General features: G+C 36.9%; 1 pseudogene; it reads right to left on the reverse strand.

Annotated features, from left to right (window-relative positions):
- The window catches only part of LOC125345595, a 40642-nt pseudogene that overhangs the window by 3065 nt on the left and 19200 nt on the right, over positions 1–18377 (reverse strand).

Below are 18377 nucleotides of genomic sequence, written 5' to 3' on the forward strand. Positions count from 1 at the left end.
GAGTGGTTACAATTTCATACATAAGGCAGGGAGTACATTTCTTATCAAACTTATTACCTCCTCCCTCACTTTTGTCCCACCTTCCCTTTCCCAAACTCCCTTCCCCCAGTTGTACAGTTGGTATACTGCATATTGTCTTCTAAGTATTGCTGTTGCATTGGTTCGCCTTTTATCTGTGAAATATACACTCTATGGTTTCCCTCATTAGTAATAATTAGTATATGTCTAGGATATGCCTAGCAGATGATCACATTATCTTAATGGCTATGAATATATGAACACAAAAGATGAGGCTAAGCAAAATGATCTCCAAGTTATGGAAATAACTGGTTTAAGTGGTTTATCATTGTTGTCATGTTCAACGTACCATGTGAAATTAGTCTTCTTTCTTGAAAGAATAAATCTGTGCAATTATGCTTTTGGAACCCAATATGTGTGATGCTACTTTCATATATTTGGTTTCCTGTGGCAAGAATGTGATCATGCAAAGAGCACTGGGGTTTTGGTATTCTCTCACAGAAAACAGCAAAGTCAAAAGATAATACTTCTTCCTATTCATTTCTTTGGATTTCCTAACTTGAGCCAGTCTTGAAGCAAAACCAAGATAGATACTTACCATCATAATGGCAGGATATGCATTCATTTACTTCTGCCAGTGGATAACTGCTCCGACAAATGACAGCACTGATGAGTTTACAATGTCTTTGTGCAAGAAAAACTCACAAGAAACATAAAGCTTATTATATATATATATGTCAATTCGAAAAATCAAACAAAATCTATGACTTTGTATATCTCCGTGAGTATGTGTGTTAACCATAATGTTCACATAGGTACACACTAACACAATGATATGTCTGATTTCCAGCTGTCCCTTTGATGCCTTCTGTGTACACACAGTTAAGAGGTCAGATGTAAAGGAGTAGACAGTAGCTTTGATCAAAATGGAAATCATTCACCTGTCAATGTGAACCCAAGGAAGGGAAAGGAAAACTCACTTTTCTGGTGGTCATGGCAGAGGGCTTACAAGGACTCTGTTGATAAATCTTTGATCTGTAGCTCTTGGGGTGATAGAAGGTGATGAGGCTGAGACGAGAGCAACAATATTCCATACAGAAACTAAAAGGGAAGGTGTCACAATCTGGGAAATGTGGGGAGATTAGATAAATCTAAGAAACTCTCAGATTAGATGGACTAACTGCTAAGTTATCAAGACAAAGTTAAATGCTTCAATTTTAATTTCATCTGTGTTGCTCTTGTCTTTGTGGCACCAGACACCTTATTTCATCTCGCTTCTCCCTAATTTCTTCATTTTGATAAGGATCAAAATTTTGATAAGGATAGAGAAGTTGGGCGTCACTTTGTGCTGCCTACCTTGCATTTGTTCAAAATACTACCTACTAAGTTCTGTGCCTGTCCCCTTCATTATAGGTAAATAGTGATAATAACCATAGTGGTAGTAATGTCCAGACATCAAATGTAAGGAGCCTCTCCTTTATTCCAGGGATTCTATCCAGTTTTTATGCATCATCATAGTTCATATTTGTTATGATTGAGGTGGAACCTGTTATATCCATGATGAGGAAACTGAGGCTAAGACAAGTTACGCTACCATAGGTAAGATAACATGGCTTTCAGCAAGAGGCCCAGGAGTTAAATCAGCCTTCTACTTAAAATGTCCTCGGATGGCTGATGCTCTACGGTGTCAAGTAAACTCCATGCTTGGATCAATTTCTCTGTCACCTCCAACTAAAGCTTTTCTGGTGATCTGCTCACTTTGGCTTCTTCCCTTGAGCGGCTTCTCAGAGGATCTTCCTGCTCCCTGCAACTGCTGTGTGTGTGTGTGTGTGTGTGTGTGTGTGTGTGTGTGTGTTTGTGTGTGTGTGAGAGTGTGTGTGAGAGAGAGAGAGAGAGAGATACATCCCTTATTCCATCTCTGGATCTGTGTTTGATGGTTACTGTTATTGAAAGAGGGTCGGGGCTACAAGATTCTCTTGGTTTAGGCTACAGAATTGGAAGCACAGGGAGCTATTGACAGACCCAATAAAATAGTTTCCCTTGAAATAGTGTGAAAATGAGTGACTTGAAATTGAGTTAAGACAAAGTGATGATTTCCCTGGGTTTCACTTGAATGCTCAGAAAAATTAAGCACAGAGAAGAGAAACACAAAGAAACACCAAATATTAAAACAAAAATTTTAAATAAAAATAAATTAAAAAAAACTGCTCATGGAATGTTGGAAGGGAGCTTCTCTGTGTTCTCTATTATGCTGTATTCCTTTTCATTCCTTTTGAGGCATTTTATCAAGTTTCAATCAATCGAGGAGCCTCCTCTGCTAATACTCAAAATGGGATCTGGTCTGATTTAACTGTTGTTTACACTTTTCAATTTTCCTTTTTTTTTTCTTTTCCTGTAAAATTATATCCAGCAAGCTCAAGATTATGGCAAGATTTATTTCTTTGTTTTTTTTATTTTTTTCTGGGAAGTCACATGGGAAAGGATAAAATGGAGCAGAAGTCAAAAGGTTGCGTTTTGGACTTGCCAATCTCAACTTCTTGCCTACACCATCATTCTTCAGAAGTGGGCTGCTATCATGTGCTGCTCTGTATGTGACCTAGACACTTGATTCTGACTCTAAAGCAGTGTCTTGTGCTCTCTGCACATGTGCAGTGTCTTCTTTTGCTTTAGTTAGGGTGAAAATTGTACAGACAAATCCTGGTGGCATCATTTGCTCCCCTAGTGTCCTGCCCCCAATTTGGACTGTGTGATGTATTTTGAGCTATGTTTGTCCTTTCAAATGCATGTTTGCAAATATAAAGTAGCAGACAATTTCACTCAGCCAAATAACCTGGCAGGAAATTTTGCCTGGATCCTTTCTTGCAGCTAGTTCTTATACTACAGAACTCACTGTTGGATAAACTAATCGTTGAGTCTCCCATGTGATATCCCAAAACTGGGGGAATCAGAACAGGGAAAGATCAAATGTGAAGCACTTTGAAACCCAAAGCAGAATGCAATACCAATGACTTCTTGCTCCGTGGGTCCGCGTGAAATGACAGCCAGTGGGTTACACTGTAGTTTCGCTTCAGCCAGAAACTTGTTTCTAAAGCCCAGACAGGAAAACTGGTCACCAGCTGCATGAAGACAACAAATACACAGCATGCTAACAAAAATCCTGAAAATCAAGCAGGTTTTCAAACACTTTCGGAGACATTAATGAGGCCTCAAAAATCTGTTGTGAAATAAAACATCTATCTGCCTCCAGGAAAGGAGAAAAAGGTATTTTTTTGCTTTTGATACAGGATCTCATTTGATGCAGGATCTTCCATCTTCTTGCAAAGGCCTTCTCAATACGAAGATTACAGTCATGTACCACTATAGTTGGCTTGAAAAATCCCCAATTTGTCTAAGATCAGAAAGGCACAGTTCGAGAGAAGACAGATAAGGGAACTGGGTCTGACATAAAACCAAACATCCTTCCTATTCTTTTAAAAATATCTAATTAACATGCATTAGTTGTTCAAAGGAAGATTTCTTGTGATATTTTTACATACATATATAATAAACTCAATTAACCTAACTCCTGTCAATCTCCCTTATTCCACTGTCCCTTCTTAAAACAATTTCAACGGGTTATATTATTCACATATAAACACACTGCCCTAATCATATTTGTTTCATTCACTTAGTTTATTAGCCCTCTCCCTTTCCATTGGCAACTCTCCAGTAGAGCCTGACAAATTCTTAATTCAGCATGCAAACCGATGAGTACAGGTAGCCATGGCAGTGCTGTAGATGTTTTTCAAAGCATTCTTATGATCCAAGACATACAGAGGCTAGAAGCATAGCCCTGTGCCCTTCAAAGAATGGGTGAGATAAGAACGAGATAGGGCAAGACAAGAGGAAAAAGTAGGGATCCAAGTTTCAGCCCAAGAGCAGATAAATCTATGACTGACTACAAAAGTCATGGCATGGTGAGAGAACAGGAAGATAAGTGGGCAGCAGATCTAGGCAGAGTGACTGAAGAGGGGTGGTTACAGTGGGTGGGCATGGCGCTTGAGGTTACTCAGGAAATAATGCGTAGTAACTAGAATGGAAAGTGTTGGGGAGGGAAAGTATTTGTCAGTGACTGAGATCTGAACTGATGGCATGGGCTTTCTTTCTCTACCATGTGGATTTTTTAATTCATAACAATGTTTGCTAACGTGATGGAGTTGGGAGTTTGAGAGGGTGTGATGCAGTTGAGAGTTTTCATTTTGGAGGAGCTTATATATTCATCAACCAGCAGGTTCCCTGTTTTTCAAAACGGGTTTAATTTTCCAGCACTAACTCTTTACCTTAGTTGAGTCCATACCTCGCAGTTCCTATCCTCTCTGTTCGATCTGTCTTCCACTCATTTGAACTGTCAACGAAGCCTCTTTAGGCAGCCACAGGCCTCAACTCAGATACCTATCCACACTGGCTACCTGTTGCTACCTCTTTGCTCTTCCTAACCATCTTGTCCTTGGAACATCTATGCTGGAATGACTTTCTCCTGATTCCCTGTTTCTTTTAGCTTTTACTTCTGTCTCAACAGTGCTAGTGTCCACGGACCTATAACTGAGTGCCCCTACCCGTTCTCCTTATGGAAACCCTCCTTGCTTCCTGCCAGTGGATTTGTCATTGGGGCATGTGGGGGTGGAAGAAATGGACACGATCCCAAATAGTTACTTATTACATCCCCTTCCCTTATGCTACAACATTTGTGATGCTCCTCATAGGTTTGTAAAGATTACAAATTTCTTATCTCTCTTGTGAGCTAATATAACAATAGCAACAAATAGCTAAGCTTAGCTGAACTCGTATCAAACTGCAGACGTGATATTAAGCATTTGGCCTACATATCTCATTTACGTCTCATGACTATCCCATGATGTTGGGAGTATTTTTAACTACAACTTAAAACTTGGGCATAGAGAGCTTAAGAAGCGTGTACCTAATATTTATTGGAAGAGCAAGTTCTACTTATGATGTGTATTCTTCACCGTGCTTGATGCAAGTAAATACAAATGTGAAACACAATTAGGATACTACTTCATACTCAATAGAACAATTAAAATATGGTGGTAGTTAGGGTAGTGAACACCTGGTCTCCTATAGGTCCTATTTAGGAATATAAAGTGTTATCATCACTATAGAAAACTGTGCAGTCCTTTCTTACAAACATAGATACCTACTCTACAATCCAGCCATTCTACATTTAGGTACTTATTCAGGAGAAAATAAGAATTTGTGTCCCTGTAAAGACATGTGCTTATGATAACATTATATATAATGGTCCATAAGTGTCCATTAACTCATATAAATTATTGTATACCAATACAATGGGACATTCATCGGCAATAAGAAGGACTAAACTATCCATATGCATATGAATAAATATCTAAAGAATCATACTACTTTGAGGAAGGGAGATATAAAAATGTGCTAAAATGGGACCTCATTGCTGCTAAATTTTAGAAAAGAAATAACAAAATGCCAAAATGCCAAAATGCAATGACAAAAAGCACATTAGTGGTTGTAGAGAGATGGGAATCAGGAGAAGGAATTAACCACAGAGGGCAAAATGAAGGTCTTTTAAGTCTTGAGTGTAGTAATGGGTAGACAGGTAATCAATTTCATATGTATGGAAACAATTTTCTAAAAGTCTCATCCAAATGTGCAAATATGTGAGGGCAAATTAAGATTATGATGATAAATGGAACAAGAACAAAATGAAAAGAGCTGGGTATGGAAGGCAGCTCAAGCGTGTAATCGTAGATATTTGGAAGGTGGAGTTTGGGTGATCACAGTGGGCATAGAGTAAAATTCTGCCTTGATAATAACCAGGGCAAAAGGGGGCTGGAGCTGTGGCTCAACTGGTAGAGCATCTGGCTAGCAAGCATGCAATCTTCAGTATTGCCCTAAAATAAAATGATACCTTTTGGAATAGGACAACAAAGTTTCCCAGTCACAAGTAGACTCTGCCCAAGATTAAACATCCCATTAGCATGCATCACACCATGATACCTGGAAGAGTGACTATACCACTCCAAATTTGTTCTATCTCTATTAAGATGGTATAAGTCACTCAAATAAAGGTAACTATCAACAATGGGGCAAAAATGAGAAAAAGGTAGATATTTAATTCTACATTCTTAAACTTGTTCCCACAGGGCTACTGGATAGCATAGATTGTGGAACTAAGCAATGTAAATTTACAATGTGTATGAAAACCTGTGCTTTGTTTCCATGTCTTGGCTATTGCAAATAACACCGCAATGAACTTGGGAGTGCATTTATCTTTGGTGAAAATTTGAGGGGACATTTATCTCTGGTGACTGCTTTTTCTTGTGCTGTCCTAATACCATAAAACCAGGAAGGTTTTACAGAGATGATTCATTTCCCAGAGTGTTTGGAGGTTGAGAAGTGGAAGGTAAATGTACCAATGATTCAGACTCTAGTAAAAGGCAGCTTTCTGTGTAGACAGCTTCCAGGTATGTTCTCAAGTGGTACAAGTAGCAGTCAGTAGCCAGTTCCCTGGGGTCTCTCTTTTAGAGGCACTAATGAAGGTTATGTTCTCTTGATCTGATCATCTCCCAAAAGGTTTGCCAGATAATACCATCACCTTTGGAGTTAAGGTCTCTATTTATGAATTTTGTAGGAGTGCAAACACTCACATACTGTCCAGAAAAGAATAAGACTTAAAATAAGTTCTACGGGCTTTGACTGTTTAAATATTTGAACATTTGATTTATTGAAGTTTTATTTTTATGCCCCAAGCAAACTACCGGATATAATTCTTATTGAAAACTTTAGTCATAGGAAATTAACCAGGAAATTAACCTAACTCTGAATGGAAGTTATCTTTCATCAAATTGCTCAGAATTAGTTTGTATCATTGAAACATGTTAAGTAGAAAGTAAGAAACTCAGGATGTAGAAATAGGAGGATTATGAGTTTGAGAACTATATTAGCAAGACTTTATCTCTAAAATATATACACAGAACAGAGTAGAATAGAATAGAGGAAGAAAGATACTTATCATAGGACTAGTCCAATCTTAATGTTTCTCAAAGAATTTCCTCTAAGCTTGGGAGGTAGTTCTCTTTTTTGAAGAGTTTCCTTTGAAGAACAGAAATTTCATTTTTTTACCAGTTTTTTTCATTAAAAATTTTTTTTTATTGCATGCCGTATGCATTCAAAGCACACACTTTCACCTAAGAAGTTCTTATTGTCAATGTAGCTTGATTCATCAGAGCTTTCCTGTATAGGTAATATATTTATGTCTTGCTAAAGAAAGATTTGTTTAGACCAAACTCATTAATATTACCCACATCATGGTTAAGGTTATCAGTTTCACTGTTTTACTTCTCATATTCAGAACTGAAATACAAACTAAAAGGTAAACCATTATCTTATATGGATATTTACTTTGACCACCACCATTTAGTGGTAAGGTCATCACTCTTCAGTATCATTTCTGTACTTTTTATTTAGGATATGTGCTGCTGAAGTGAGTATTATCTCACAAATGGCACTAATATCAGTTATAAATATTTGTTGCTATAATTCCTTATTCTTTTATAATTCTTTATCCTTTATAATTCTTTATCCCTTTAAGTATTTTCATTTTATCTTATTTGTGCATTCTAATACATCTACTTAATACCTATATACTTTCAACCCCTAGTTAATCTAACCAAGTTAATAGTTAACTATCAACTAATAGTTAAATATTACTAAGTGTAGTAAAAGACAAGAAAACGTTTCTGTTACATATATACATATGCATGCACACAAAAATACAGATATAATATATACAGATATATAAATATAGAAGTTATAGATAGAAAAAGAGTTAGAGATGATATAGATATATAGACATATTTTATGTAAACATATTGCATCTTGATAAAAGGTTTCTCTAAAAACTTTTGTGCTAATGCAGACTTATTCTGTAAGACAGAGTTTAATGATCTTCAAACCAAGAAAGACCACCACAAGATTGGATCATTATCTTGGATTTTTGCCACAGTCTTGAGAAAACAACTTAAATTGCTTTTTGTTTTGCTTTTATGTCTCTGTGAATAACTGTCAGGAAATGAAAGAGAAATGCTTAAGGTCAAACTCCTTTCCTAAGTTAAATGCACATTTGAAGACAAACAACTGGACTTCCATAAAAAGAAAACAGAAAACTGGACTCATTATTGAAATGTAAATGCTAGCAAATGTAATAGAAAGATACTTAAGTTTCTCAGATTATTGAAATTCGTTAAACATTTTTAAAAGATTAAAATGTTTAAATGTTTAATGTATTTAAAAATCTTTCAAGATTCCGGGCTTCTCTTTATATAACGCTTCTTCATAGTCTCATAAAAATACAATTAATTACATCAGTTTAGTAATTTACCATTTTTTTCTCCATCTAGCTGATTTGTCCTATTATTCAAATAGAGTAAAAGAAATCATATCCATTGTGACACTCAAATTTACACTGTCTTTCTTAGAGATAATTGAGCGTAATGTAATGCAAACAGTAATTCTCTTGTGATGGCAGCCCTGAACTCTATAGGCTTATTGGCTGAGCTTTGAAACCCATAGGCTTATAGTTTGAGACCCAGAGCCATCTAGTGATTGCTGAGACTAGTCATGTTATCAGTGAAGTTACCTGGCATGCATGCAAGCTGTCTGGAAAAGTCATGACTGGAGCAACACCTCCTAAAGCAAGAATCATGTTTTCAGCTTCAGCCAAAGTCACAGTGGTCTGCACAGCTTGAGTGGAGGTTTCCTGCTTATAAAGTGTTCAAAGCAGCTAGTCTGCCATGATGACAGTACAGCCTATCAACAAAGAAGGTCATTAAGTTGACAATTCCCACTTAAGGCAAGTAGGTACATTGCAAAGTCTGACAGCTGTCAATCAAGACTAGCTAGCTGCTACCAGCATGTGTTTATTTTAAAATAATGCATATATAATTATACATGTATATATATTCTTACAGTGAGACAGGACTTTACTATTTTGTCCAGGTTAATTTCAAACTCTTGAGCTCCAATGATCCTTTTTTTTTTTTTTTTTTTTTTTTTTTTCCAGTCCTGGGGCTTGAACTCAGGGCCTGGGCTCTGTCCCTGAGCCTCTCTGTCCTCAAGGCTAGTGCTCTACCAGTTGAGCCACAGCACCACTTACAGGTTTCTTGAATATTTTATTGGAGAGAAGAATCTCACAGACTTTCCTGCCCTGGATGACTTTGAATCATGATCCACAGGTCTCAGCCTCCTGAGTAGCTAGGATTGCAGGAGTGAACCATTGCTGCCTGGCATTGAATGATACTTTTAAGGCTAGCTTTTTTCCTATAATTAATATTCCTTTTATTATTAGTTTTAAGTTGAATCCATTTATTGAATAATAAACTAATAATTTCATGAAAATATCATTTTATAAGTGCATAGATTTTGTAGAAACCATGAAGGGGCTAAGGACATGACAAAAGTCTGAGAAGTATGACCACAGGCTAGTGTTTCACAAATTAGTCCTTGTGCCCAGACCTGTTTCTAAATAACTTGTCATAGGAACACAGTCACACCCATTCACTGAAATTGTCCAAGGCCAGTTTTCCCTGTAATGGAATAATTGAACAGTTGAGACAGAAAAAGAATGACCCGATAGTCTAAAATACTTATTTCCAGAAATAGTTTGTTGACTTGTTTCTAAGCTATACTATTAAGATGTCAATATGACCAACAATTTATATTTTATTAACATATTCATACTTCTCAAAGGTACGAATACCTCTAGCACCAAAAATGACCTGTACTCTCCCGTTTTACATTCAGGACAGTTGAGTTCCTTTTTACAGATTGAGAGCATTTCAGGACACTGAAGGCCTGAAACCCTGTGAGAACACTGGGCTGTTATAAGAGTTCCTTTGTTTACTGTTTGACAGGATAGATTCTGTCTTCTCAAAGTCTGTTTGATCACAAATACTGTGGCATAATAAAAGGGGCAAATGAATTACAAAGGCCCTGAAGCTCTGCTAAAGATTAGAGTAAAATGTATACTTCAAAGGATTTGGTAAAGAAGGAAAAGTCCATTTCTTTGCATTCTAAATGAGGGCGAGACAAGGGACTCCGGGAACTTACACTCCTAAACCAGTGTTTACAGCACCATGAGACATGGCTTCATTTGTCTTTCAAGGTTCTGCTTGACCTACTGGATTTTTCAATTCAGTTTTTCAAATAGATTCTGGCTACATCCTCCTTACCCAGTTTTTAAACACAAGAACTGAGCTTATATTTACTTTTGTGCATCCTTTGAATAGATGGTGGTCCTATCTCTGCATCAACTAAATACTATTATCAATCCATGCTCTAGCCTAACCATTGTTTCCAAGTGTTTGTCATAGATTACCTATGACATCCTCACAATGGCCCCAAGAGATGGAATTTATTACTATGTCTATTTTTACAGAAGAGGCACTGAGAGATTTTGTAAATATGAAGAAATCACAGAAATGGCCCTTTGCAGGGTGGAGATTTGAACCAAGGATTTCTCATTTTAATCACTACAGGAGTTTTGTTTGTTTGTTTGTTTGCATTCTGTTTTCCTGATCTGGACATTCTTGTGAAAGAACTAATGGGTTGTTAGATGTCAAGCTCAAAGTCTAGGAATCCCATATTAGGTATAGACACTTGCCCCATATACCAAAGAGAAGTGGTGAAGAACAATGGTAACAAGGGGAAGACAGCATTTCAGTACATCTTTACCCATCTCCAGCAGTCTTCAGCTGTGGTCTTTCTCTAGTGGTAAAGCTCAATGCTGAAGAAGCCATGGGAGAGCATTGAGCCCCTGAGTTCAAGTCCCTGCTTTTTGCTGGCTATTTTGCAGATAGAGTTTTGCACACTTTTCTGCTGGTGTTGGCTATGAATCCAGTCCTCCAGATCTCAGCCTCTTGAGTAGCTAGGATTACAGATGTGAGCCACTGGCACCCAGCTCCAAATAGTTTTTTCTATATCTCAACTGTATCAGGACAATACATAAAGAGAAAGTGTAACACAATTAGGAACTATTCTTAAAAGGTGTGTGGTAAACAATGTCAACTCCCTTCCCCAGTTTTAATCTGTGAGTACTAAGGTGCTAATAGGATTCTAAGGAATCTACCTACTAGTGTGAAGAGTTAAAGAGAAAAATTAAAGTATTTTGCTTTAGAACCCTAGAAAGAATTAGGAGCTTTTATATTGGACAAGATTATAACTCCATAATAGAAATGATAAACATTTAAATGGGTGTACTTATTTTTTATTTATTTATTTTTTGGCCATATTCCCAGCCCTGGATGTAACTTATTAAGAGATAAATCAGAAGACTCTTCCAGGGTAAACTATGACTTACCTACTGTAATTAAAAGTTAAACATGCATTTACACAAAGCTTTATCCAAAGAAAAAAGATGGGTTCTGGGCATCTATTCCCTATCCTGATTTACAAAAGAGAGCAGAAGGGAGCAAAATAAGGTGATTAAATTGAGATGTTTAGATTATCTAGAATTTATCAAAGCTCTCTCTCAGTTTTTATAAAAGGTAACCCACAGGAGAGAATTGCCTTTTGGCATAAGACATTAAAAGTTTATAATACACTTAATTCATTTAATGAGAAAAATAAAGAGGTTTTTTTTTTTTTTTACCATGGTTGGGTTTTGCAATAGTAATAAAGATAATAATAAAAAATTACCTCATTGTAGGGTTTTACTGGAAGCCACGGCACATGCGGACTTGTGTCTGGAGCCTCAGATGCATTGGCTGTTACAATCTGGATTTAATTACTTTCTTCAGCTCTCATTTTTCTTTTCCAAAAGTATTAGATGTTCAATGATTATTTTAAATGAAAATTAGTTGGTAGCCTTTAAAAACAGTTTGGAAGAGACGTTCAATAGAGCAGCAATGGAACATCTCTTAAGAAACCTTTACTTGAAAATTTAAACAATTTATTTAAATCATGAAGTGTCAGGTCTGGCAAAAGAATGGATTTAGATAGGAGATAAGTTGACAAGTATTTGTCAAATTGTTTTGAGAGAACCAATGGAATAAATCCAATATTTACTAGGATTACTTTTTATGCTCAATCTAATATTCATTTTCAGTTCTCATTTTTGAGACAAGTGTGCTATAAAGATATCAACATAATATCCACGCATAAAGTATAGTTTCTTTACACAGATGATCTGTGAGTGAAAGTCTTGAATCTAAGTAAAACTTTCTGATTACTTGGGTGCTGATAGGTTGCACTAGCTGACCAAGAATGTGCCTTAGCAAGGGGAAAATCAGGTTGCATTATGATCACCCCGAAAGTGACATGTGTATATGCAACAATGAATGTGTAGTTGAAATAAATGTAAACCTACATGTGTAAGTTAAATGTGATAGGCAAATATACAACCATATGTTTAGTATATGTGTATAAATTAAGCATATTCACATTTTTGTATGTATCACCCTACAAACATTACGTGTTATTTTACATACATGCATGCATACATACATATATCAATAAGTATATGTGTTTTTAAACTTAAATTGTGTATAGAGATGTGTATAAGATAATACCATGGGCTGTGAATGTGGCTTAGTGGTAGAGTGCTTGCCTAGCATGCATGAAACCCTGGGTTTGATTCCTCTGCACCACATAAACAGAAAAAGACAAAAGTGGTGGTAGAGTGCTAAACTTGAGCAAAAAAAAACAAAAAAAAAAAAGCTCAGGGACAATGCTCAGGCCCTGAGTTCAAGCCCCAAGACTGGCAAAGGGAAAGAAAGATAATAATCATGTCTTTAGCCTAGAAATCTAGACTAAAATTGATAAATGATGATCAATATTCAATGCAAATAATAGTAATTTGTTAAGAAATTTATTTTGTTTATAGTTTAATTTTAAAAACATTACTTCAATGACAAGGTTCTTAAGTATATATATTAGGTCTCTTGGAATAAAAGTAATACTCAGTATGGAAAGTGGGGGTCTAGCTGTCAGAAGTCTTAAATTTTATACTGATTCTGTCTCCTACCCAACCACATGAAGTTAAGTAATCCATCCAGCTTCTCAATAATCCAAATGACAACACTTGGGGAGCAGAGAGGAACAAGCACCATACAGCAGGAGTCAGTTTTTCTTTCTTTTCTTTTTCTTTTCCTTCCTTCCTTCCTCCCTCCCTCCCTCCCTCCCTCCCTCCCTTCCTTCCTTCCTTCCTTTTTGCCAGTCCTAGAGCTTAAACTCAGAGCCTAAGCACTGTCCCTGGCCACTTGAGCCACCGTACCACTTCTAGTCTTTTCTATATATGTGGTGCTGAGGAATTGAACCCAGGGCTTCCTGCATACAAGACAAGCACTCTTGCCACTAGGCCATATTCCCAGCTCCCATAGGGGTCAGCTTTTCTAGTGACCTTTGGGAAAAGATTTTCTGTGAAGGGCCATACTGTCTGTCCCAACTTAACTTTGCCATTATAGTGTGAAGCAGCTATGGGCAATGCATACACAATAAGAGTGGCAGTGCCCTAATAAAACTCTACTTATGAACAATGAAATTTGAATTTCAGATTTCTTTATATGAAAACTATCTTTAGCATGTGGGTCAAAAATAATCGACAGACTAAATTTGCCCCTCAGGCAGTAGTTTGCCAACATCTGCTACAGAGTTAGACAGAACTTTCCAACTTTGGCAGACCAAAATTATGTTTCTCAGGGCATTAGATTCCTTACTTGTAAGAAAAATGAAGCTAATATAAAAATAATCTTTGTGTGAGTATTAAATCATCTAAGACATCTAAGTAGCCTTGTCTATGACACAGAGTGAGCATGAGTATTTCCTATTACTATTTTTATGCTTTCTTTAGAAACAAAGAAGCCACGGGGCTGGGGATATGGCCTAGTGGCAAGAGTGCTCGCCTCGTATAAATGAAGCCTTGGATTCAATTCCCCAGTACCACATATACAGAAAATGGCCAGAAGTGGCGCTGTGGCTCAAGGGGCAGAGTGCTAGCCTTGAGCAAAAAGAAGCCAGGGACAGTGCTCAGACCCTGAGTCCAAGCCCCAGGACTGGCCAAAAAAAAAGAAAAAAGAAAAAAGAAACAAAGAAGCCAAAGTCTATTAGTAAAGTAAAAAGTAAACAATTTTAAGGAGTTTTGTAGATACACCTAAGTTATGATTTACTAAATAAATTTCTGTAAAGGCATTTAAAATTTTATATCATGCTATAAATGGCTAGTTTTCTAGAGAATACTATGAGAATAAGCCAAGATAAGCCAAGTAAAAAGAAAACTTTTCTCATAGGAACTGTAGTTTGAAACACTTCCCTTTGTACCACTAATTTAAGTAGACTATCTAGCACACAGATGTCCCCACTTTGGCATTTAATCAGCACTGTTCCTCTGGTAACTTACATCCATGCCAGGGCCCTAGAAAGGAGAGGGTTTTTTTTTTCTTCTGTCCTATCTTTGTTCAACCTAAGGTATGTTTCTCTATCACTTTCTCAGGTCCAGAATGCAGCCTCCCAGACACCCCTCCCATCTTCCTCTTGTTTAAGACTGACTGAATGTTGAATTTTCTATTTTCTAGAAAAGATCATAGGGTCCAAATGGGCAGATGAAACATTTTCTTACTTCCATCTGATAGCTTGCACTATGGTTTAATTACCTATTAGTTGCTGGAAGTTTTATTATGATTGAGTCCTCAGAATTTTCAACATAAATGATCATTTTATTTGTAAACAAAGATAGCTTTATTTCTCTCTTTCCAATTAATATGCCCTTTTTTCTTCTTTTAATGCATTCATCATGTCAAATGGAAATGCAGAGAGGGGATATCAATACCTTTTTACTCATCTTAGTAAAAGAGCACCTGGTTTTTCACCATTTAGTCTGAGATTTGCTGTATGAATTGGTAGATTATAAAATTAAAGAAGTTTCTCTTCATGCCTAGATAGAAATTTGCTGAGAGATATGGTTTTTAAATCATGACCAGGTATTGGATTTTGTCAAATACCTTTTCTGTATTTATTGATATTATCACATGGATTACCCTCTTTGGTTGGCAATGTGATGGCTAACATTGATTTCTGAATTGTGTGTCAGCATTTCGTATCTAAAATAAATCACTCTTGAGTAAGGCGTATGTTTTGTTTCTTTTTTTTTTTTTTACATATTGTTGGATTTTGTTTGGTCTCTCAAGGCGATTTGCTTTTCTTAGTGTTTTTGTGTGCTTTAGGTGTTAGAATAATTCTGGCCTTTGCAAATGAATTAGGAAGTATTTTCTCTGCTTCTATTTTCCAGAACAGATGATAGAACATCAGTATGGTTTCTGTCTTACACACTGGGTAGAGTTCAGTGAAGTCATATGAGCATAGTGCTTTCTGTAATAGGAGTTTATTAAATCATTAATTTCATAAATATAGGCCTATTCTGGTTATTTATTTTGTGTCAGGCTTGGTAGATTTTTTTTTTTTTTTTTTTTTTTTTTTTTTTTTTTTTTTTTGGCCAGTCCTGGGCCTTGGACTCAGGGCCTGAGCACTGTCCCTGGCTTCTTCCCGCTCAAGGCTAGCACTCTGCCTCTTGAGCCACAGCGCCGCTTCTGGCCGTTTTCTGTATATGTGGTGCTGGGGAATCGAACCTAGGGCCTCGTGTATCCGAGGCAGGCACTCTTGCCACTAGGCTATATCCCCAGCCCCATCAGGCTTGGTAGATTTTTATAACTCAATGAATAAGTCTATTTTGTCAATTCAAGTTATCCAATTTGTGGGCATGTTTCTTACTTGATCTTTTAATGTGCATGTAATTAGTGTGCAATCTTGCTTGCATTTCTGGTATTAGTGCTTTCTATCCATTCATCCTCCCGCTCACCTTTCCTGCTTCCTTCCCTCCTTCTCTTCATATCTTCCTCTCTTTCTTTCTTAGATTTTACTTTTTAACTTGATTCTTAATCAGTTTTATTGTCATTTATTTCAAAGGACCAGCATTTGAATTGGTTTATTTCTCTCTTCATTCCTGTTCAAACCTTCACTGATTTCTACTCTGTATTCTTACTTTTTTTTCTTCTTCTTCTTTGAATTTGACTACTGCTTTTTTATTTCAAGTTTCCTAAAGTAGAATTTTAAATTATTGGCTTTAGGTCATTTTTTGTCTGATATATTCATTCATCCAGTGCTATACATCTCCCTCTCAGCATCACTTTTCAGTGTGCACCACACATATTTGGAACTTATTTTCAATGAGTTCAAAAATGTAAAAAAAAATTTCTATTTGGAGCTGTGTTGACCTGTGTATCATTCATTTAGAAGAGTGCTGTTTAATCTGTAAATATCTTGGAATTTTCCCAGGACTCCTTCTTTTATTAATTTCTAGTTTAATTCCATATGAGTTGAGGCCATATTTTGTGTGGTTTCAAATCCTTTTGTTGAGGATCCTTGTTTGTCTGGTGTTGTTATGCTTATGTCTCAGTCTTTTAGTGGGCCTGTAGTACAAGAATGTAATTTTAATAAACATTTTTCACCCCCAAGCTTACTCCTTGTAAAACAGGAAGGCAGTGCCCAGATTAGAAGGGACTGATGTTCATTGATTGGCTGGTAAACGTTTTCCTTGAAGAAAGGCTTTGTTACTGAGAAAAGATATTCTTGGCATATTTTTAAATGGTATTTTCTCCCTTCTTGGAAGCATGGATTTTTTTAAAGAAATGGTTTTTCTTTTATCTTTACCCTGAGAACTTGGAGAGTAACCTCCAAGGAGGTAAAACTCCTGAAAACATGGGAACCCATTTAAATCCAGGTGGATTTTTCAAAACTATCTATTCTCGGTCTCCAGCAGCTAGTTAATTACCCTAAAGCATTCCATCTGGGACTGGGTCTTTTCCTAAATCCTTATTCTGTCTTCTTCTGTTTCTCCAGTTTTCAGGGATGTACTTTGCCCTCAGTTATCCAACAGATCTAGGAAGAGTGTTTGCTTTTAGTTTGTTTAGCCTTTTTCTTGTTTGGAGGATGGAGTGATAAGTTCCAAGCTCTTTATATGACAACTGGAAACTAGAAGTCTGGAACACTCCCAATGGCCCATGGATATTGACTGAATCAGTAGCCTTCTAAAGGGATGACAATTCTGAGGGCAGCTCCAAATCCAATCTTGAGAGCTCAGAAGTGAAGTCAGTGATAGAAAAGGCACAGGAGCCAAGAAGAGAGCTGTCACCCCGTGGGAGAACACTTCATCTATGACTGTCTAAGCACATTCCTTTACCTTTACTACAGGGCTGGTGGGCTGCTTTTAATAGGAGGGGTCTGTGGTTATATCAGAATTCAGGTGCTTTGGTTATATACAACAAGAGGAGAAATATATATCTATATTTATATATATGAAATTGTTAAATTGAAAAGAACTTAGGTTATATCATGTTTCTAAATAAGATCATACTCAGACTGTCTTATTTCAAGCTAGTTAATTTTGTGGAAAGGTAATACTTGTTCAGTAACTGAAATGAACACATTGTTTTTAGTCCTGGAGGCTGAATATTTGCTCTACCACTGAGATACTACCTCAGCTTTTTAAAGATGTATCTAGTAGGGGTAGGGGCTTTTACTTGCCACAGGCCATTTGGATATTTATAATATCATTCATGCCCATATAAAATTGTTAGTCAAGGCAGATGGAAGCATGTCTGTGCTGTCATGTACCAAATGATTCCATGGACCTCATCTGACCCATGGATTAGATGTTCTCCACCCCTGTGATGCTCTGTTGTGCCATCACCTCAGAGGTACCTGCTAGTTTCTGCTGATGGAACATTAGCAGTAGTGGAGAAGCTACAGTCTCTACTTCCTTCATTGTCCCTTAGAACCTCTTCTTTCTGAGATTTTTCCATCTTGCCATAACTGCTTGGACACTTGTTCTTCTTTCCTTTAGTCATGAATCATGTATAAACCTCTTAGCCATTCTCTCAGATTATAAATTTTTGCTTCTCTTCCTTATTTGACCATTAGTTTAACAGATATGTCTGAATTTAGAGAGAAAGATAGGAGGCCTGAATAAATGAAACTGGAAGAGCAGCCATGTGGGACACATAGTGAAGTGAACCATAATCCAGAGATCAGCAGAACACCATTCATTGCAGCCTAATCTAGGATTGTCCAGCAAGTCAAGTGGTTCTACAGATGACAGCCCATTTTAGAGAAAATCTGAATGGGAGCTGGGGACTCAGCGCCCAGTCCTTTACTTTGGACTATCCATGTTCAAAAATGGAAAGAGTTAGAACTAGCATGGAGCATTTATACAGATACTCAGGCTGGAAGGTCTCAAGTACTCCCCACCTCCTTAGTGAAAGGATGTGTCCCAGCCATAC

Source organism: Perognathus longimembris, chromosome 2, assembly GCF_023159225.1.
Source record: "Perognathus longimembris pacificus isolate PPM17 chromosome 2, ASM2315922v1, whole genome shotgun sequence".
Lineage (NCBI taxonomy): Eukaryota > Metazoa > Chordata > Mammalia > Rodentia > Heteromyidae > Perognathus > Perognathus longimembris.